The sequence below is a fragment of the Rhipicephalus microplus genome, unplaced genomic scaffold (assembly GCF_043290135.1).
Source record: "Rhipicephalus microplus isolate Deutch F79 unplaced genomic scaffold, USDA_Rmic scaffold_564, whole genome shotgun sequence".
Classification (NCBI taxonomy): domain Eukaryota; kingdom Metazoa; phylum Arthropoda; class Arachnida; order Ixodida; family Ixodidae; genus Rhipicephalus; species Rhipicephalus microplus.
The window spans coordinates 11,390-33,212 of record NW_027465124.1 but is presented as its reverse complement, the minus strand read 5'-3'; the positions used below and the strand labels follow the sequence as shown (position 1 = coordinate 33,212).

At 44.8% G+C, this 21,823-nt stretch overlaps 1 long non-coding RNA gene across 1 annotated transcript; it reads right to left on the bottom strand.

The window, feature by feature from the left end:
* Positions 1-731: 731 nt before the first annotated feature.
* On the bottom strand, positions 732-13,370 carry LOC142795147 (uncharacterized). Its single transcript, XR_012892800.1, has 3 exons — positions 13,078-13,370; positions 4,425-4,522; positions 732-1,098 (listed from the first exon to the last, which is right to left on the bottom strand). It is a non-coding gene; the product is annotated as an uncharacterized LOC142795147 (long non-coding RNA).
* Between the last annotated feature and the right edge of the window lie 8,453 nt (positions 13,371-21,823).

Sequence of the window (21,823 nt, the reverse complement as noted above, 5' to 3'; positions counted from 1 at the left end):
AGATGTGCTCTTGATATGAACGGAAAAATAAGAACAAGCCTTCGTAGAGCTACGCAATCGACTGCAGACAGCTCCAGTGCGGGCACATTTTGACGACACTGCCGACACTGAAATTCACAAAGACTCCAGCAACGTAGGAATCGGAGCCATTCTAGTTCAATGGCAAAATGGAGCAGAGCTTGTGATCGCGTGAGCCGCAGTCTCACAAAAACAGAGGCTAACTGCTCTACCACAGAAAATGTGCCTAGCAGCTGTTTGGGCCATTAGCAAGTTTTGACCCTACCTGTAAGGCCGGCCATTTCGAGCGGTCAGTGAACACTTTGTAATAATACACAGTACTAGGCTGGGGTGTCAGCCATTTTCTTTATTTCTAACCTCTTCTTCCTCCTCGTCTCCCTCCAACCCTGCCTCACGTCCACGTACACTCCCCCTCTTTGAAGACTCATCCCTCCTGGGGTGATACATGATAGATGTTGAGGTTGTAAATACAGAAGTTCTATGTGTCATAACTAGAGACCGGGTTATAGGTAAATGCCTATTTTGTTTCTTGCATTCCCATCATGACATTATGATATATGAGCATGAATTACAGGTTAAGAAGGGCTTTTATGGTGTTTTTATAGTGCCTATAAATGCCCATTTTTGGGTGTTCGTCCCTAAATGCCTATAAGTATATAAATGCCTATTTTCTAAATGAGCGCGCATATGAGAACTATTCAAGCCCAATTTTTGTTTTAGAGCGTAGTGTGAAAGCGTTATTAATGTAAAAAAGGCAGCATTGATATTTCCAAACAATATAAGGTTCAACAAAGACAAAGCTAACATGCTGCAAGCGATTGGAGGAGGAGCATGAGGAGTGCAAAACACGCTATTCCTACAGCCCTATAAGTAAAAGAACGCCTCAGCGTCTGCAGGGAAAGGAGGAAAGAGTATTAAAGATTGGGTAAGAAAACAAAAGTGGCGTCTATGGCCGAGGACGTGGCAACCACCTTCTACAAATACTTGACCTGTGCCCTGAAGAAACTGAAGAACCCCCCTCAAAACCTGGGTGTTGTGGTGGAAAAGGAAGAGCAGGTTTTTCTGGGCAGCCACAGGTAGCTGGAGAACGAATGAAAAAACATGGAGACCACTATTGGAATTGTCTTGTTGATTCAGTGGTGGCGAAGGTCACCAAATCGTTATACTTTTACAGCAAAGCCTGAGACAGGTGCCGGCATGTTTACAATCAATGGTGTATTTAGCATACGTTCACCGTATGCTTGAATATGCTTGTTCCATATGAGATCTGTTGCCATATGTCTTTAAGTGACAAACATAAAAAAATACAGAACAGCGCTTCAAGGTTTGTCCTAAGCCGTTACTCAAAAATGACAGCTGTAAGAATGTAAAAAATTAACTAGAATAGGAAATAATGTCATCGCATCCAATTAAACTGCGGTTAAAGCTCCTATGTCAAGCATTTCATGCTAAACTGACATTCGAAAATGAATGTACCCAAGTAGTTCTCTTCGCCCGATGGTAATTAAGATTTTATAATGTCATATCAGATAGATCTTTCTAATAATTCGTTTTTTGTCAGTCCCATGACAGAATGAAATGGCTTACATAGAGAACAAAGTGTGTTGTGTCAATTAAGGCGTGTTTTCTTTGTCGTTGTAACCCATCTTCTAAAGTGCCTTCAGGTAAAAAATTCGATGTGCAAGCGACTTTTTTTTGTAATTTACTTTTTAAGCGTCTCTCTCTCTAGGTGACATAATATGTTGTAGTTATACACGATAAGTTCTTGCGTGCCCAATGAAGAGTGTTTTACCATGGTGATTTTTCAAAATGGTTCGCTACGAGCCATCACAGCATGATGCGAAGAAGCAAGCTTGAATCCCTTGCCTCTCATCCCATGTAGCCATCGCGAGCCTCATTCCTTCCCTGTTCTCTTTGGTATCAGGGCTGGAGAATCACATGATGCATACGCACAAGGAATAACACGCGCTAAGCAAGGTCACACGCACATAATGTGCCTCAGTCTACTTGTGTCATCGATGTTGTGTCGTTTCGACGTTCTCTGTTGTGTATTGCCAGTTTCTGTGGGATGAATCAGTCAGTGCGTGTACTTTAGGAGAGGCTGGCAAGGATCATGTATTGCGACCGCGATACACCACGTCGCACCGCTGAAACTGCGGTCAGAGGCGACGTACCAAACACAAGCTAAGCATTGTCAGGATTGGCCAAGGCATGATGTGGGAACGAGTAGAAGACGAACACAAGTGAACTGGGTAGTATTAGTAACAGTAGTAGTAGTAGTAGTAGTAGTAGTAGTAGTAGTAGTAGTAGTAGTAGTAGTAGTAGTAGTATGTGTGGTTTTACATTAAAAAAACACGATATGAATATGAGGGACGCTGTTGGAGGTCCCCGCAAATTTTGACCAACTGGTGTTCTTTAACGTGCGTTGACATTGCACAGTACAAGGGCATCTACTTTTTCGCATCAATCTAGATGTGACCGCTGCGGCCACAATCGAACACGCGGCATTCGGGTCAGCAGCAAAGCACCCTATAGCGAATGGTCCACCGAAGGGGACGCTAAACGAGGGCTGATTATAAAGAATCGCATGTCGAAGCTATTCGAAAGAAAAATAAAGATAATAACAAGCTGAGATTCCGTTTGCATATTTTATTATTTTTTCTCAGCGTTCATTCATCTTACTGATTTTGAAAGGGCAATGCACAGACACAGGGAAAAGAAAGACATAAAGACAAAGAGTGCTGTCTTTGTTTTCCCTTTGTCTTTGCGCTTCCCTTTCAAAATGATATGAAGCAGCTAGCCCAAGGCAAAGAACTCCTCATTTATGCTACACAACAGAACACACAAATTGTACATGCCAAGTAATGTCAAGTGCAATGCTCTTAATGAGGTGATAATTAAGATGTAGGATGTAATAAGGAGACGGGACATTTTTTGTCTGTTTTTCTAGCTATAGCTAGCATTTAACAAAACTCTGATGAAGAGCGTACAGTATGCAATGCCAGCCCACCAATGTTAACGTAAAGGTGCGACGTAAAAACAGGACCATTCCATGCGGTAGGTCACTCCTTAGATCTTGGGGCGCACGCCCGCGAGAAGAGCAAGTGGCATTCATTAGAAACTGAGCATTTCTCTGCGACATGTAATTTTGCAAATCTTAACAGGAATGAACCGAAGTGCCCAGTGCACTGTTATGCTTGTCAGCTCGAAATGCTCAAACCTAGTGGGGGGCCCTTTAAGGTGTTCACAGATAGGGGAGAAATTGGTCCTACGCGATTAGACCTAGCTTGCCTCTCTTCTGAGGTATCGGTGGCCTAGTCATTTGCTCCTTGAGCCACAACAAAACAAAAGAGACCCAGGAGAGTGTTAATTGAATGGTGGTCACTTGATGCACAATGCTGAACGATAAAACAAAAGACCACATACTGCGAATTGCGTGAAAAATGCATGCCTATGTTCAATCGTTGGTACGTTTCTGCTATCTTGAATATTATTTTTTTCCGTCTTGCTATAGATACAAGTCACCAACGTCGTTGTTTTGGGAATATTTCAATTTTTCTAGAAATTTGTTGTGCCTCTAATTATGATTTTGAGGGCCTAAAATAGTGTTTTACCTGCCTGTCTTTGGCATCTAAAACAAATTTTCTGTGTCTAAAAATCTCGCCTCTAGTTATAACATTCTTCTAAAATTATATAAGGCTATAAAAGTTACTTATGCACCAATAATCATTGTATAGGGGTCTCAGAGCCAGATGTCCTTTTCATTCTAGGGGGGGATGATGTGGTGTGTTTCAGTTTCTGTTCATGGTTGCCAGTTTTGGTTTCATGTAAAGTATTTTCACCCTCACGGGCCTCTACCATGTGTATATATGAACGGCACTGTATATAATAAAGCAGTTCCTGCTTGGCTACCAGCTGCTGCGTACCTCGTGTCGACGTGCCCTGAGTTCTCCGTGAGGCGTTCGCCGCACAATACATTTGCGTTTGTTTTTACATTTTCATAATTAATAACAAAAAAACCTTTTGTATTTGATGAAGTTTAAAGAGTGCTTTCATAATTTTGAGTGCAGAATAGGGTTGCCTACCTGAGACCTTATGATTTTTAAGTGGGAGCTTTCGCATTGAACCAATCAAAACGCACAGCCAAAGCTGTCACTCCCACATGCTGAAACACCACTTCTGATCCCAAAAATAGCCGCTGTGTGTCACTCTGTTCTGAAAGACAATGTGGTTTCTTTATCAAAATTATAAAAATAACAGGTTTTTTTCTTTGGCATTGCCACTGGTGCAACAATATCGGTTATTCCACAGATGAAGTAGAAGCGATTAAAACTTAATTTGTGTCGCAGGGCCCCTTTAAGCAACAAAAAAAGAACAAATTTCGAGCACGGCATAAAAGGGCTCACCTCGGAGGATCTTCTCCTCAAAGCAGCGCAGGAAGTCCCAGACACGCACTGTTCCGTCATCGGAACAAGTGGTGAATTTCGTGTCCGTCGGGCAGAAGCTGCAGATGTAGGGGAAAGAGCATCTTGTTCACATCTGCCATCTCCCGATTAACACTCATTGACAACAGGACAGGGCAAAACCACAAAAATTAAAAAGACCAGTTGTCCAAGAGGCATCGTTGCAGTTAGACCGATTGCAGAGTGACACCACCTGACACAAGCACAGAAAACTCATGCACTGTACACTCCAGTGGCTTGCTTCCAAGGTCCAGCGGGTACAGTGCTGCAAATTTTTAGGGCTAGCCTTCAGTTCCCATCATAGTGGTGCAGTTTTGACTTGAACAGCCATGTCCATGTCTGTGTAAAGCGTGTGAGCAGCTGACTTTGCCCTGCGGGGCAACAGCTAGCGGCCCTGGCATGTGTCATCAGTCTAAATGTTTCATATTTTCGAATCAAGTTGCCAAAAGCCCCCTGAGAAAGCAAGCTTCATTGGTTAAACCGGCACACTTTTCAATGTTGTCACTCATGCAAAGCAGGTCAGCATGCCCATTAGGTTGTGTGTGCTCTTGGGCACACCACATCAAAGCCCTAACTGCTGGAAGGTGTCGTTCAGTCCTGGAAAGCGAGGCCCAGATGTGGACACGGCAGACATTTACATCAGGGCTAACATCACGTTTAGTGACCAGACCCGTAGCAACATGACGTGGTCATGTCGAGCAATCGCTCAAGGCAGTTGTTATACGCAAAAAATTGATGTTGCGTTTCAATACATGGGGATTATACACAGCCATTACATGTCACAACTACTTCACAAGCAGTGCAGATATCAGAAAACGAAAATGGGGCTGAAAATAGGTTGACATGTCTTTCTGAAACCATACAGCATAACTCTCCATCTGTTTTTTTTTTTTTTTTAGCTTATGTGCCATGCAAGAAACAAACATTCCAATTAAAAACGAAATTTATATTTAAAAAGTTTAGCACATCAGTATTCATTTTCACTTAATTTTGCAGTGACACATGCCTCCAGCATTTAAAAGTGGAGTGCTCAAGCAAGAGCATGACTTAAAAGACGAGGGCAAATGATGGCTCACACTACTGCCTGAGGAAAAGTTAAGAAGGTCACACAGTGTGTGGCAAAATACCAAAATTTATTTCACACTGCTAAGTTTCGCGACGAGAGCATACAAAGTTGTGTACACACCAGTAAACGAAATGTGGCTGTTTCATGTTCACCACAGCTCTAATACCATAAAATGCCGAACCCGAGCTAGCGCAGCTTCCCTAAAAAGAGCACTGCAGTTTAAAAGTAGCTTCCCCAAAAAGACCATTATTACTTTTTCTTAAAGGACCCCTGACAGTTAAATTTGGAAACTTGAGATGCTTGTGTTCTTTCGTAATCTTACATGTGCGGCCACCTATGAGCGATTATTAGTGGCAAATGTTGCCTAGAAAATATTCAGGTACAATCAAGATTTTCTGTGGTTTTACGTGGACAGAGGAATCCCTTGTGACGTTGCAGAGATCAAGAACATTTGTGGTCGCGCACCCCGACTCGCACCTGGCGAGGACTATTGGTCACCACTCCTCTCGCTCTGTTGTTCCGTTGCTCTTGAGATGATTTAGACTGCTTGTACCAAATTGGTTTTCTTTTTTCTGAGGGGGACATGCTCAAAGCAGCGCAAACATTTCATTCTTCACTGCATGTGGGTCCCCCTATTTGAAAACAGTGTGTTTCAGTATCACAGAAGCTTAAACGCACGTGGTCTCAGGTGCTGTTCCACTGTAGGGCACTAGTGTCTTACAGTATTTAGGTGGGCGTTTCAAATTGATGCAAGATCGTTTTGAATCAGCGCCACTAGCATCAAATATATGGCATGTTAGAGCCCCTATAATATAATTTTGGCATTACCAGATCCAAAGTTACAAATTACTGTATAAAACTCGCAAGCAAGACTTTTGCTGTCAGGGGTCCTTTACAATCTGACTGATTGAAGTTGAGGATGTTGTCTACCATTCCGTAACAAGTCATAAGGTGTCAAATGTGGCGACTAGGCTTAGGGATCACACAATTACTTAGTGCAGCAAATCTGATGTAAGTTGTTAAAAAAGTAATTATACCCAACATAGTAACAGGGAAGCTGGTTAAAAAAAAAAGAAACGAATGTGCTCAGACAGCATAGTGCAGCCACATACATGAAGCAAGAAAGACAGGAGGGAAAACTCCAGGCTGTCGCCACCACGAGAGCGTGCCGCGATAATGTCACCCTGGAAGAGGAGATTGGCGAACCTGTGGGCATCGATCCTTGCAGGGACGTGCAGAACTATATGTTTTCCATTGCGGGAGGAGAGCGTGCACGCCTGCGGTTTCCGGTGGCGCCCGAGTAAAATCTGGGTGTCACCTGCTACATCTGCCACTCGCCAATTCACTATGCTGGTGGATGCACCTATGAAAGTTCTAGGGGCAAGGCTCCTTAAGCTATGGGTCATGCGTCCGCGATGTATGTAGTAGTAGTAGTAGTAGTAGTAGTAGTAGTAGTAGTAGTAGTAGTAGTAGTAGTAGTAGTAGTAGTAGTAGTAGTAGTAGTGTAGGAAAGCTGGTTAAAAAAAAAGAAACGAATGTGCTCAGACAGCATAGTGCAGCCACATACATGAAGCAATACATGAAGCACTAGTCCTCACGAATAGGTAGGTAGCCATCTCAGCGGCCCCACTAGAGGAGCGGCATGCGCGCACTCTTTTGAATTGAGAAGCAAACGGGCGCATGTTACTCATAAATAAAGAGATAGTTGCTTCTGACGAAATAAACTACTGAGATGAGCATCAATGACCTAACCTCCAATAAAATTTGCCTTGAATTTGATGCTTATTGAAAAAAAAAGAACTAGTAACAAAAAAATGCACTTTGAGCACTATCTGACCAGAAAAGGTTGCCACGTTAAACTAGCTGGGCGTAACTTCCTTGGTTTTAGCAAGGTTTAGCGAGGGTTGGGCCACAGTGCCACAAACTAGCTGCAACGAAAGGTGGGAATAATACTGATTGTTGGCCTAGTTGGTATTTACTTAATGGCATGATTTGGCCGCAAAAGAGACACACACAAGAAAAGGAACACTCAAACGACAAGCACAGGCGGCTTGTGCTTGTCGTTTGAGTGTTCCTTTTCTTGTGTGTGTCTCTTTTGCGGCCAAATCATGCCATTAAGAAAGGTGGGAACTAGACACGAAGCGCAGGCCATAAGAAAGCACACATGCCGCTCATGTAGTACCGCCGTGCCACCTCTCGTTTAGTCCTTAGAATGTCCACTGGATGGCAGTACTTTTATATGATGAATATATGACGAAAGGATGCGAGATAGCAGTAGGCAGTACTTGGAGTGCTCATTAGATGAACGGACGGATGAACACATGCACGAACAAACGTATGCACCGACGGATGGACGGATGCACAGACGTATGGATGGACAGACGCATGGACGGGCAGATGAACAGGCACACAGATGGAGGCACGGATGGGCAGAAGCAAGAACGAATGGACGGAAGCGCAAACGAACTGAGGGATGCTTTGCCCCACTCATCATCATGCACTTTATGGATATGCTGTGATTTTTTTCTTTCGCTACTATGGTTTGCCAAGACAAAACGAGGCAAGTAGAGCATCTTTGTACCAGCATTTTTAATTATACATATTGGATGAGATTCTCTTCGGACAACGAAAGGAAGTAGGTGGTAGAAATAAAAAAGCAGACAATCTGTAATTCTTGCCAGGCATTGTCAGACGCCTTAAATAACTCATTGTGTAGCTTGAGGATAGATTTTGCACATTCTTCAATATAATAGTGTCATACAAAACTACTCTGCCAAAAGAAAGATAGACATTATAACTGAAGCACGTTTGAGCAGACAACAACTGATTAAATAGAAGAGCGGAAACTGCCACTTGCTTCAAGCTGTGAATCAATACTGTGTAAAAAATATTGTTCAAACTTTCAAAGATGGCAGCAAGGACGATAGCAAGAATGGGTGAGAGCTATATAAAGAGGTGGTCAACAATGGAAAGCAAGTGACTACCTCTAGGAAAACTAATTTTGTAGTGGAATGGCCAGCAGGTGTGACAGTGCACTGTTTAAACTTCCAAACACCTTTGACCAACCAAAGTCATTGTGGCTCCCTGAAGTGGCACCTTGCCTTTTTGAATGAAGGTTCTATTTACTCGTGCCCAGAAATTAAGCCAGGAACTGGCCGAAGTATCGCCAAAAATTACCGATAAAAGGAGCACCAAACGAGCAAAGGTATAGAGGATACTCGTCGCAAGTCAGACGTCTTCGGCGAACATTTTACTGACCTCCCAACCTCCAGGTAAGCTACATTGCGAAGAAATAGTAGTTCTCAGCTTTACCTGTTTTGTTGTTGTAGCTTGGCATGAACGAGCGGTTCTCACAAAGTTCCAACATAAAACAAACTTCGAAAAAGCACTGATGCACGAGAAAAACTTTTTTTTGTATCTAATTATTCGTTTTTTTTTTTAAATATAGGAGGCTTTTTTTCTTGGTTGGCGCATATTGTACACCATGTTCCCAGAAATTATTTTTCTAACCTCGCTTGTGAAGCTGAAAGAGTGAATGTGAACCTGTTTAGTTGTTCGGACAGCTTCGCAAAACCATCGCAGTATGGTCTCTCTCCCAAGGTGCTCTTGCTAGTTTATCAATCAACTATCAAAGTCTCGCTAGTCCTCACGTTTTGCCGTTTTGTTTAGCGAGTGTATCTGAGCTGATTCACTGAGCAGCAAGCGCAAGCATGCAAACAGACGACAAGAGCGGGCTTTCGCGTCTGCTACTCCGGCGTGGCAGTTCGGCGGTGGTTCTGTAGGTGGCGCTGTCACGATGTTCGCTGCTGCTTCCTGGGGTGACACAAACGTGGCGCGGAAAGGAGCAGAGTTTCCCCTACAGTCTATTCTTTCTCTATGGCCGCATAGCAAACTTAAATGGTGCCCTTGCAACAAGCATGTGCCATGTCTGTAGAGTGTAACTTCGCTTGTAAGTGAAAACTAAGTTCAATAAGGACGGTGAAAGATGTTGATTGCTGATACTTGTCCTGCATCATGACACAATTACTGTGCTAGTAGTTTGCAGAGTGCTGCACAAATGTGTTGCTTCTTCTCATCTAATGGCCTGAAAATAATTCGGCCACCACTATGACAGCAGCAGCAAGCAGACCTGCTTCCTTCAAAGAAAGCTGTCACTGAAGCTTCCACACAGAGCTGTACAGAAGCCGAAACAACCAGGACTGTACCGTAAGAAACAATTATAGCCCAAAGGAATTCGACATTCTACGATTAATGACAAGGAAATTAAGGAAAGCCCTAGAGGGAATGCAAAGAGGCACAGCTGCTGGTGAGGATAAGGTAACAATGGACCACCTGAAAAGACGGCGGATAAATTGTGTCAGAAAAACTGGCCACCTTATATACAGTGTCTCTTGATGAGAAGAGTAATAAAATCTTGAAAGAACGCCAGCATCATCTTAATCCCTAAGAAAAAAGAGGTCAAGGACTTGAAAAATCACAAGCCGATCAGCTTACTGTCTGTTGTCTACAAACTATTTACAAAAATATTAGCTAATAAAGTTAAGGCAACATTAGATTAGAGTTCAATCAACCAAAGGACCAAGCAAGATTTCGTACAGGCTACTCCACAATAGACCATATACATAATATCAATGAGGTAATACAGAAATAGGTGGAATACACCCAACACCTATACATAGCCTTCATAGATTACGTGAAAGGGTTTGACTCAGTGAGGACATCAGCAGTAACGCAGACACTGCGGAATCAGGGCATCGAAGAACCCTACATAAACATACTGTATGAAATCTACAACAGATCCACAGCCCCCATAGTCCTCCATAAAAAAAAAGAGACAGAATCCCAATAAAAAAAGGTGTAAGGCAGAGAGACAAGATCTCTCAAATGCTATTCACAGCGTGTTTACAGGAGGTATTCAGGACCTTTGATTGAGAAGAGTTAGGAATAAGAGTTAATGGAGAGTGTCTTAGTAACTTGCAATTTGCTAATGACATCGCCTTGATGAGTGACTCGGGGGACGAGTTACAGCTCATGCTTACAGAACTGGACACATAAAGCAGTAGAGTAGGTCTGAAAATTAATATGCACGAAACTAAAGTAATGTGGCACAGCCTAAGCTGCAAACAGTGCTTTGTGATTGGTGGAGAGACGCTAGAAGTAGTAAAGGAATATGTGTACTTGGGACAGGTAGTAACTGCAGAGCCAAACCATGAGAGTAAAATAACTAAATAAATAAGAATGCGATGGAGCATATTCCGCATGCATTCTGAAATAATGACTGGTAGATTGCCACCATCTCTCAAAAGGAAGGTATTTAACAGCTGCATCTTGCCAGTACTTATCTATGCGACTGAAACCTGGAGGCTTACAGAGAGGGGTTCCGCTTAAATTTAGGACGACACAGCGAGTGATGGAAAGGAAAATGATAGGTATAACCTTAACAGACAAGAAGAGAGCAGAGTGGGTCAGTGAACAAACCGAGGTCAAGGATACTATAGTTGAAATCATGAAAAAGAAATGCACATGGGCCTGGCACGTAGCGAGTAGGAAGAATAACCGCTGGTCATGAAAGGCAAATGACTGCATTCGCAGAGAAGGCAAACACATGAAGGGGAGACAGCAAGTTAGGTGGGCTGATGAGATTAAAGAGTTCGCAGGTATAACGTTGCAGCAGAAAGCACAAGACCAGGTTGATTGGTGAATCATGAGAGAGGCCTTTGCTCTGCAGTCAGGCTGCTGATGATGATGGTGCTTCTCATAGCGAAACACTGGTTTCGGCCGGACGTTAATAGAGGCTATTCCTTTGCTTCGTGAAAGACACTCTTATGTGTCTGCAGGCATCATACTCGGCACAAGCCATGTGTTTATCACAGTATGTTGTGGCTTTGTATGTCATCGCTGAGGGATAAATACACACCTGCTGTACTGAAGACACTCACAGCAAGATTACCGGCATACAACTGCTTTGCGCATGCACGAGGTTGCAAGGGAGACAATGATTAGTACAAGTCGAGCTTCCATGAAAGCTCCTGGAAGCGCATACACCATACCATCACTAGATTCGGTTACGGGTTTTCTTTTTCTGGTCATCGGTAGAGGGCGGATGTATTACATAAAAAATATACATCGGGTAGCTTCTTCCACGTAGGCCTTCCTACACCGCAGTTGTTAGCAGTGTGCCCAATAGCAATAGCAGAGCGATGTTAAAACCGATTGTAAAAGAGACAGCAAACACGGACACAAGAAGGAGGTCATGACACCACAAACTGCTGCTAACAACTGAAGAAGATGCGCACAATGATGGAAAAGAAAGGCGGCTTGAAAACTTATCTGCACACACCCATGCAATATGCGAACCTTTCAATCTGGCATGCATGGCCTTCTAGGTGAAAGATAAGTGTTAAAAAATATTGTAGCTTGTTTTCTTGTTGCAATAGGTAGATTGTGCCCCACTTATTACAGCTGTAAACATCGTTTGCACGAGTGCGCGATGTTCATTTATTTGGAGATATATTTAGTCTCAATATCGAAGAGCGGCGAGCTAGGAAGGGGCAGTTCCGAGGACAGGGTAAACACAGCTGGCCACGCAAAACTAGACGTGGGCACTGTGCACGACAGGGTACACTGCACTTACAGCAAGCACAGCCAGCATACGCAAAGCCACAGGCACAGTGGAGGAAATGGTATGTAGCGCAAGCGCAAGTTGCATACCAGCAACCAGTTAACACAAAGTGATGACGTAGGTTTGTTGACATTGCTCCTGCGTTGAAGTCGACATAGCAAGGCTCTCCAAGGCATCTTGCTCAGTTGCATTGCACTTTGGAATTGATTTTATCGATGTTGCTGGCTATATTTACCCTAGATATCTTGTAGATATTCTGCATAAATCTATCTGACTCATTATCTCGCCTTTGAAATTTTTTGTCTGCGCTCGTTTAAGGCACAGCGCTCGTTTAAGGCACAGACCGAAAATTCCATGATTTGAGCATTATGCAACTTAATCGACAGCTGGCTCATGCATGCGCTACCACTATTATCAATATCATGAATTGTGACTTGAGAAGCTTGGGCACATTGATGAAACATTGGAAGCATTGGAATCCTTTAGAAGATGGGGACTCAGAAAGGTGGCACGCACACAGTGCTGAATTGCAGCTGCTCTGAACGAGAGGCAAACTCTTATTAAGATCTCTTTTTAGCTTTCCCGAGTTTGTTTTGGCAATGTGATGGAGATTTTATTAGTGCCATGAGGTCATTAGTGAATGTTGTCTTAATTTTACAAATGCGGTGCAGCGCATGAAACCGTCCACTATCAATGTTTCTGGAGCAGTCATCCGATGAACCATCACAAAATGGCCTTGAAATCACAACACCCTGCATGTCTTTCCGGGGGCCTCTGTCGACAGTGTGGTTACCAATGGAGCTGACTAACATGACAAACCCCTCACCGTGCATGGTATCTAAACATATCCAGGTGCATGCACGAGCCCTGTTGCCTCTCCTTCTTTTGTGGCTGTGACTATGGCGTACCTCAAGATCACGCACGGAATCTTCCACGATAGATGCCATCAAATCTGCGATGCAGTTTATGTAGATTTCGTGAGGACAGCCCTGGGCACTGGGCACTCTTCGGGGACACAGGAAAGGAGACTCCTTGTGCATGCTCAGGCAGCACTAAACCCTTTGAACTGTAGGAAACAAGTGGAAATGTATCAGACCGTTTTGCATTATACACCCAATATTAACGAGAACTAACAGATAATGATGCCAAGGAAAGCAGGGCAGCCTAACAAAATTTTTCCATTTTGATTTTATTTTTGTTCCATCCGAAAAAGTTCCATTCTGTTTCTGTTCCAGAAGAAAAAAAAATCAATGTTCTGTAATGGTTTGTGCCTGTTTTTATTTGTACACAGAATTTGAGATAGCCCTTCTTTTAAAAAAGTGGAAAAGAGGTAAATAAAAAAAATTCTATGTTCTGCAGAGAGGTATGAGTAAGTGTACAAGGAATTGCAACAGGCGTGAACTGATACATTTTAATTCAAAGTATTTACTTTTTCAACACTGCATTTAGAATTTTTTTGAGCAGGCCTAATGCTTTTTGTAAAGAAAGTAAGCATGATCTGGGAAGCAGCACATCATCGAGCGTGCTCTCTAGTCACAAGATCACAATTCTGATGAAATAAAATTCAATGCCAAGAATTCCTTTTCCTTACTGGCCAGAGCGACAAGCACTTGAAAATCCACTTGCATTAATATAAGCTTCTCTGGTTGCCACTGTTTCCATTTTTCACACAATTTCAGCACATGTTCACCTTGGCATTTTTGCCTGAGATTCTGAGATATATAGTATTGGTCGCATTACTTGACTTTGGTAGTTCTGGATAGCAAAATTTTTTAGTGAACCGATAAACGATTGAAAAAAAATTTTGGTTTAACTCCGAAGCAAAATAATAGATAATATTTTGGTTAAGTTTTCAAAGTTTTCATTCTAATAAAAAATGTTTTTGTTTCCGGCTTTCGTTCCATTCCGACACACTGAAGGAAAGCATAGGGTATGATATTAGAAGTGATTGTAATGTAAATGTGATTAAAAAGAAAGCGGACGAAAAATTAACTTGCCATGAACAGGTATTGAACCTGCGACCTTTGAATAACCCACCGCATGCTCCACTGAATTGGCTACCCCGGCTTTTGTCCCCTCGTCCACTTTAGAGGTATAGCATATGTGCATTTAAACGTGACAGTGCCCCTGGTAGCTACAAGGACAAGTGTGGAACACTCTTTTTCTGTTTGTTGGCAGGATGTAGCACGTGATCTCATTATGGGCTCGCTGGGAGCTGACGAGTAATCTCTCCCGTGCTGCCTGAAAGCATGAAGTCTTCCACAGCGGGACCTTTTGCCGTTCATCTGGTGCCAGTACAAGATGCACAAGTATACTCCCACTGGTTGTTATGTTGAGGAATTCCAAGCGAATGGATGGACGATAAAGCCAATGTTCTGTTGTGACTGACATTGCTGTAGTTCATTTTTGTTCATTTTTGTTTTGCTGATGCACAGACAAGCACAGTAGGCCTGCCAAGGCGCCCTTACCTGCGCTGAAGTGCGTTAACTTTGCTATTGCATTATTACCACGCAATGAGCAATGATAAAGATTCGGTGACTGTTCCTTTTTTTTGTTGTTGTTGTTGTACGGCACATGCACTATGCGCAAAATTCCCTTTCAAAATATTGCATTTTAAAAAACATCCTCTCAGACATTCTAGAATTCTTGGTTAGCTTTTGAAGCCACTTTTGTAAATATATTGTAAAAATTAACAAGTTGAGAATCACTGTCAAACTTTTTATTTTTTTCTTAGCCGCACCAGCCCTGCAAGCGAACAACATTCTTTTCAATGCACTTTATTCATTCAGTCCAAAAAATTTTCAGACCGAACAGCTGTTTTTTGTAGGATCTCATCAGATCCCATTGTCTTGCAAACGCAAAAAACGGTTCTGGCTTAGTTGACACCTGTAAATTCTTTTGGCAAAAGCAAATTTTTTTGCAATACCAAAATTGGCATTGCAATTCTGGAGACTCAAACAGCAGAGTATACTTTTTCCAGTGAAGCTAAATGGGTTCCAAGACGTGCACCAACCTTCTTAAATGAATGCAGCCTGAAGAATGCAAAAATGCACGACTTGCTAAAAAAAATAAAAAGAAGCAACAGATGGACACTCTTTTGCAAGCGATGGCTTGCCCACATATGTAACCGAATTGACTTACAACACACACAAAATAAGCCGTGAGAAACCCTGACGACTCCATCTCAGAAGTTCCTCTAAGCACTGTAAAGACTACAGTGCCCTTTGGGCAAATGAGAAGGACGATTAGACCCTCCACGTGTACTTATTCGCATTGCATTGTCTGTTCAGCATCTGCTTGAACATGTAAGGGCAAGCAAAGCATACAAATCGCTGCACCCATCGCAGCAGGTGGCAATCCAATTTATCGTCATCACTGTGCACTGTGTGATTCGTAAGTTACAAACTGACGCTCATATTAGATGCGGAGCATTTATTAGCGAACTTCGGCGATGCTGAGCGTGTGTGTGTGTGTGTGTGTGTGTGTGTGTGTGTGTGTGTGTGTGTGTGTGTGTGTGTGTGTGTCTGCGTATCTGTCTGTGTGTCTATCTAATTGATTGATATGTGCGGTTTCACGTCCCAGAACTACCCTATTATTATGAGAGACGCCATAGTGGAGGGTTCGGGAAATTTCGACCACCTGGGGTCCTTTAACGTGCACCCAAATCTGAGCACGCAGCGAGACGCGTCCGCCCGCCCGCCCGCCCGCTTGCCTGTGCCCGCCCGCCCGTGCCCGCCCGCCCGCTCGCCCGCCCGCTCGTCCGTCCATCCATCCATCCATCCATCTATCGTGCCGAAAAAGAAGCGAGCCGCGTGACTTGTGTGGCGCGAGCCACGAGAGATTTTCAGAACGGCCTAGCTTCCGAACCTGGTTTGACGCTGCAGCGGTGAGTACACTTACGCCTGCGTCCCGAACAAACCTGTGACCTCGGCACGGGCTCCTTGCTACCGTCTCGCCTCTCCTTTCTCGACATACGAAGACCTGGAGAACGTGCTCTTCGACGAACCACACGGCTGCTATGTTCCCGCGACTCTGCCCGCAAGTGCCGCCGTTACAATCGACCTACCCCAAGGTATGGTTTATGCAGCTCGACGTCATTCTTGCGGTGAATGGCGTCACGGACCAGTTACTGATGCACGCCATTCTTCACGACGCCCTTCTGGTAGAGCTACATCATCTCTCTGCCACTTCAACCTCCAACCAGCAGCCTTACGACGACCTCTGCTCTGCAGTGCTGGCCTCCTACGGCCTCACCTACCGCCAGCTTCCATTCACCCACGACTTCCAGGTTTCCCCTGCGTCGCAGCGTGCGGTTCTCTGCGGCCCAAAACTCTCCAATGACCGGGACCTAACTTCCCGGACTACGCCTCCTACAACCTCTCGTCCGGCCACTGGCGACGCGAGTTCCGCATACAACTGCCCATCCGACGAGGTTCAGGACAATCGTGCTGCATGCGACCAGTCAGCCACGAGATCCGACGAGGTTCTTCAAGACGTTCCGCCAACGACCAGGCCGCCACGAGGTGCATTTTTTCGAAGTCCTCGGCCAGTGGTCTCTCAGGCACTCTCGCCACCCGCACATCTCCTCCGACCTCCACAGACCACGACTTCTCGGACATGTCAGGCCCCACGACGGCTACATCGCCGCATGCCCCGAAGTCTGCCAAGACTACGGACAAAGTATCGCCCGCTATTCGCCCCTCGGTCACGGAGGCTTCAGCGTATGCTGAAGGCGCCTCCTCTCCCACCTCGACGCTCTGTGTGTCCTGCCAGCAGCGAAGATACTCGCCCTCGCAGTTTCCCGCAGCTGAATTTAAAGTCCCAAGCTGTCAACCTGTTTTTAAACAACCTGATTTACCAACCTGATTTACCAACCTGTTTAAAGTCCCAAGCTGTCAAAAAAAAAGCGAGCTACGTGGCTCGTGTGGCGCGAGCCACGAGAGATTTTCAGAACGGCCTAGCTTTGGAACCTGGTTTGACGCTGCAGCGGTGACTCCACTTACGCCTGCGTCTCGAACAAACCTGTGACCTCGGCACGGGCTCCTTGCTACCGTCTCGCCTCTCCTTTCTCGACATATCTGTCTGTCTGTCTATCTATCTAGCCGCTTACGTTTGGGTGATCTCGTAGTCACCCCCTTAACTTGGAGTGAACCAAAATTACAGGTAGTATCCAGGTATTATTATTTAAATTCCTGCGCAGTACAAAAAGTAGATCAAGTTAAGTATCTCGGCGTAATATTCACGGCAACACTAGATTGGACCAGTCACGTAGATCTAATCACAGCCAAGGCTTCGCGCTTAATTCATTTTTTCCAAAGAAATTTCAGCGACGCGCCGCAAACACTCAAGGAAACCCTGTATATTACAAATGTGCGCCCAATTTTAGAGTATGCTTGTGTTTCTTGGGACCCTTTCACGAATGTACTGAAAGAAAAGTTGGAGAGGGTGCAAAAAAGGGCTGCTAGGTTTGTTACAGGAAACTATGATTTTAGAATAAGGTCTTCTGGAATTCTTCAGGCCTTGGGATGGGAACCCCTTTGTGGACGATGGAAAGTTCAAATACTTAAATTTCTCTATAATATATATCACGGTAAGACTAGGCTAAATGAAGAGCGGTATTTAAAGACGCCTAGTTATATGTCCGAACGGAAAGATCACTTATATAAAATTAGAGAATATACCTGTCGATTGAATGTCCTTAAATACCCTTTCTTTCCAAATTCTATTAGTGACTGGAATGCACTAAAAATACAAATATTCTCTGATTCTAATTTCCTAACAGCCATGGAAACAGCATTTTGAGCTGCTGAAATAACCCATATACTTAACGTTGGCTTTGTACTTCTCTTGGTTGTTGACTTTTTATATATATAATTACTGCTTTCGTTGTATAATCCTGTGTCTTGTACTTTTGCTCTAATGCTGTACTACAAGTGTTGATTTCTCCTGTATACTGTAATGCACGATTTATTTGCTTTTAATTTTGCTGTTTTGTATTCTATTTTCTACTGTAACCCCCTACAACAATGCCCAATGGGTGATGTAGGTACTTGTAATAAATAAATAAATTAGCATGGGAGGGTAAGATTGTTTGACCAATATGAAGCGCTAGTCATGACATGAATAATGAAACAATCCCGTCGTGTACATCGTCAAAAACTTCCCGCCAGACAGCGGCACATACCCACGGGCGGGTATGTGCCACTGGTATGCAGGTATGTGCCACAAGCGTTCACACTTAGTATCTACCCAGGAACGATGAGAACGCACATGGGCAATTTTAACGCGCGAGCGCTAAAAATACCCGACGTCGGTAGCGTCGACCCAACAAATGCAAGGAATTAATGTCAGCGTCCCAGCTGGAATGAAACCCAAGAATTCTGCGTGGCTATGAAGCATTTCACCACAGAGCTACGCCAGGTCTCGGAACCACTTTTCAAGTACATGCTCATCTTCGGAAACGTCAATAGCGGTTGCGGTGCAGCTTACCCAATTTTATAAACATTACATATGTCCTCCTTTGATACAGCCGTCACGTTGGGTCAATGTCAATTGTGGTTTGTTGCCATGCGCTGAAGTTGCTTTATGTAGCAGTGTCCAGGGCCAGCATCCTCGCGAGCATCAGCGCTTCATATTAGCTTCTGGAGTTGCTGATACTCATGTTTCAGTTTGCATCGTTGGGCAAGTGAAAACAACTCGTTATATAAACATCTGCACCTTTTCAACATATGTCTGTGCATGCAACATTTGTACATATATTTAGCGTCATTTCATGATGTGTGACTCAATAAAAAATTGCAACATGGTCACCTTCCCTCCGCATGCTTCGCATAATGTCGATTTCGAGGTACGCGAGATCTGCCAAATTTTTTGTTTAAGATTATATTTACCCGTAAGTTACCAAGTGACACTTGAATTTGTTTTAGAATAATTTGCTGAAGCTTTGACATCTATCTATATTGTACTAATTTCAAAAACTACTATCAAATTCTTGGCATATTAGGCTTAGCGAATGGGGCTAAGCAAACAGCATCAGGTACAATTTGTAATAAATCACAAATTGTACCTGATGCTTTGTCTCCAGCATGAGTTGGCACCAAAGCAGCGGTTAATTTCACCATTGGTTTGGTGCTGCCAGCACAGTGGGCAGACAGCAAGCAGAAGGTCGGATCAAAGCGCGCGGTTGCATCTATAGGGGTTATGCACAGAGCCTTGATCCGAAAGTGGGTAACACCCACGCTGCGCCATTTTGAAGGTCCGTTCGAACGCGCCGTCCTGTGCTTCATGTTTCAGCGTGCAGAAAGTGTTCCAGAGGTCTCTAAGCACTCAAGTTGCTGTACAAACTTGGAGCATAGCGCATGCTGCAAAATTTCTGTGCAAGGGCGAACATGCAGACCATCAAAGTGGCGACCCTGACACTAGCGATCCTCGCGGGCGACGTCAAGTGCATACCCCCTATATGGGCACTCCCATGTTGACTTTTAACAGTAACCAGCACTTACTAATGCATCAATCAAAGGTATATGACATCAATACGAAAAAGATTAAACATATGACACATTGGTGTGATGAAACATGTGCCATACATGTGTAAATGTCTCAACCGTACCAATTGTAATGCAATTATGTCTAGAAGTATGTTTCGCAGCCCTGGCGTGTAGCTTGCTTACACCCCGCAGCCTTAATAGTGCTGGCCGACAGTAGTGAATGAGGAGTAAGGTAGATGTAGTGGAGCTCAGGCATGGGTGCATGTGGGGCTTAGCAGAAAGAAGAGAAGAACAAAGTCAGATAAAGAACAACCAGCCCAGCGAACAGGCATTGTCTCAGTCATTACAATGGCGCAGTCGTCGAAAGACTTTGGCCAACCTCGGCTCCCAGCTTGAGGTCCCGCGTCTTCCCGAGCAACACTGTCACGCTTCCTTGCTCATGGAACCTGCAAGGCGACCGTCTCGACAAGTTTCGCTTCTACAAGCAGCAGACGGCGTCCAGGCCTCCATTGTGGTTTCGGGAAACCTGTCCAGCAATGTGATACTTTGCAACTACCTTGCACACGGGCTCCTCTCGCCAAGAGACGGCGCACATGCCTGCTCCTTACTCAATAACCTGTTGGCATTTAAAGCACCATCCGCGGACAGCATCTAGGCCTCCTTGGCAGCTCAACATTGCTTCATTCGCGACACAGTTCCAGGTCTCAACACAACATCACACAGAGTCCGCTTGCCTGGGAACGCCGTTGGCACTTCCAATGATATGGGTCCCGTTGCCACGATTTCGACAAAGACTGGATCTCCAAAGTACGTCATCCACGCGTCCTTGGCTTTGCATTCTATCACCACGAGGACTGAAGTCGCTGTATTCTCTGCGGATATCGGCCCTGTATCTCCAGTTGAATAATCCGACAATACCGCAGAGCTGCAGCTCACCATCGCACAACTCTGCATCACGACTGACGCCTTGCTAGCGTCCAGCTCCAAGCTCTCACTGGCCGCACTGCCAACTTTGTGTGCACTCAAGGCCATGTTGGCTGCGGCCGCGTCACAAAACGTTGAGGCGAGCCCACCCGAGAATCGTCGCGAGCTCCGGCGTTCGATCACGGACCTCTCAGAGCAACTGAGCTGCCTGGCACGGACTCTATCCAGATTCTCGCCCGCCGTCTCGCTATCACAGGGTATTTGGGCGATACCAGTTTCACGGATTTTAAGATGACCTTTTTCGGGTGGATTGAGACAGTCAACTTGCTTGGTGCCCCCCATGCCTGGCAGGAAGACCAAAAATGGGCGATTTTCATCGACTGCCTTTGTGTGCCGCCAAGGCATGGCATGCCTACGAAGGCGTCCGGCAGCGTTCGTGGTCGGAGTGATGTGCTAAGCTGACTAACCTGTCCCGCCCACTTTTCAACTTCGGCAACCATGTGCCTACCAGCGAACTCTCTAGCACACATGACGTTAGCAAACCACACCACAACGAAGCTGCACCTCAGGCGTGTGCCAACCTGCCCTCCATCGAGAGTCAAGCTCATGATTGACACCGCCTTGATGGCCCATCGGAGCTCTCAAGACCCATAACAGAGGGCCTCTCTGGCAGCTCTACTCAAGACGTATGCAGGTATGTTTCGCCGCTTGGTTCTTTCTCTGTGCCTGTATCAGACGTAAGTAGATCAGTAGGGGAGGTTTAGACTGTTCCTCATCCAGAGCTGTCTGAAGGGCAGGCCCCAGATTCATCTTCGCTAAGGCACCCGCAGACACAAGCTCCTCTCCGGCTTGACGTGCCTACAGTGACGACGCCAGGAAAGCACAAGGCACCTATCACTGAACTCCATGATAAATTTCATGAGGGGGACAGCCTTTGTGCTCAACATACCCGCAGCCGCCACCCCAACGCAAAAAACGCAGAAGGCTGCGGGGCAGACCAGGACAGCAGCTGCGAGCAGGATTCTCTGGCAAGGATCTCGAACTCTGCGACATTGCCCGAGACCAAGACCACCTTCGCACAGGTGCCAGTGTCTCTCGTGCACGGCCTGCCTTTCACGGAGGAAGAGCTTATGACATGCGTCACTATGCTCATAGACACATCGGAGCTACTTCAGCTACCTGAAGAGCATTCGTTCAACAAATGCACACCTGATCACCTTATGTCGAGCAACAAAGTTTTCAA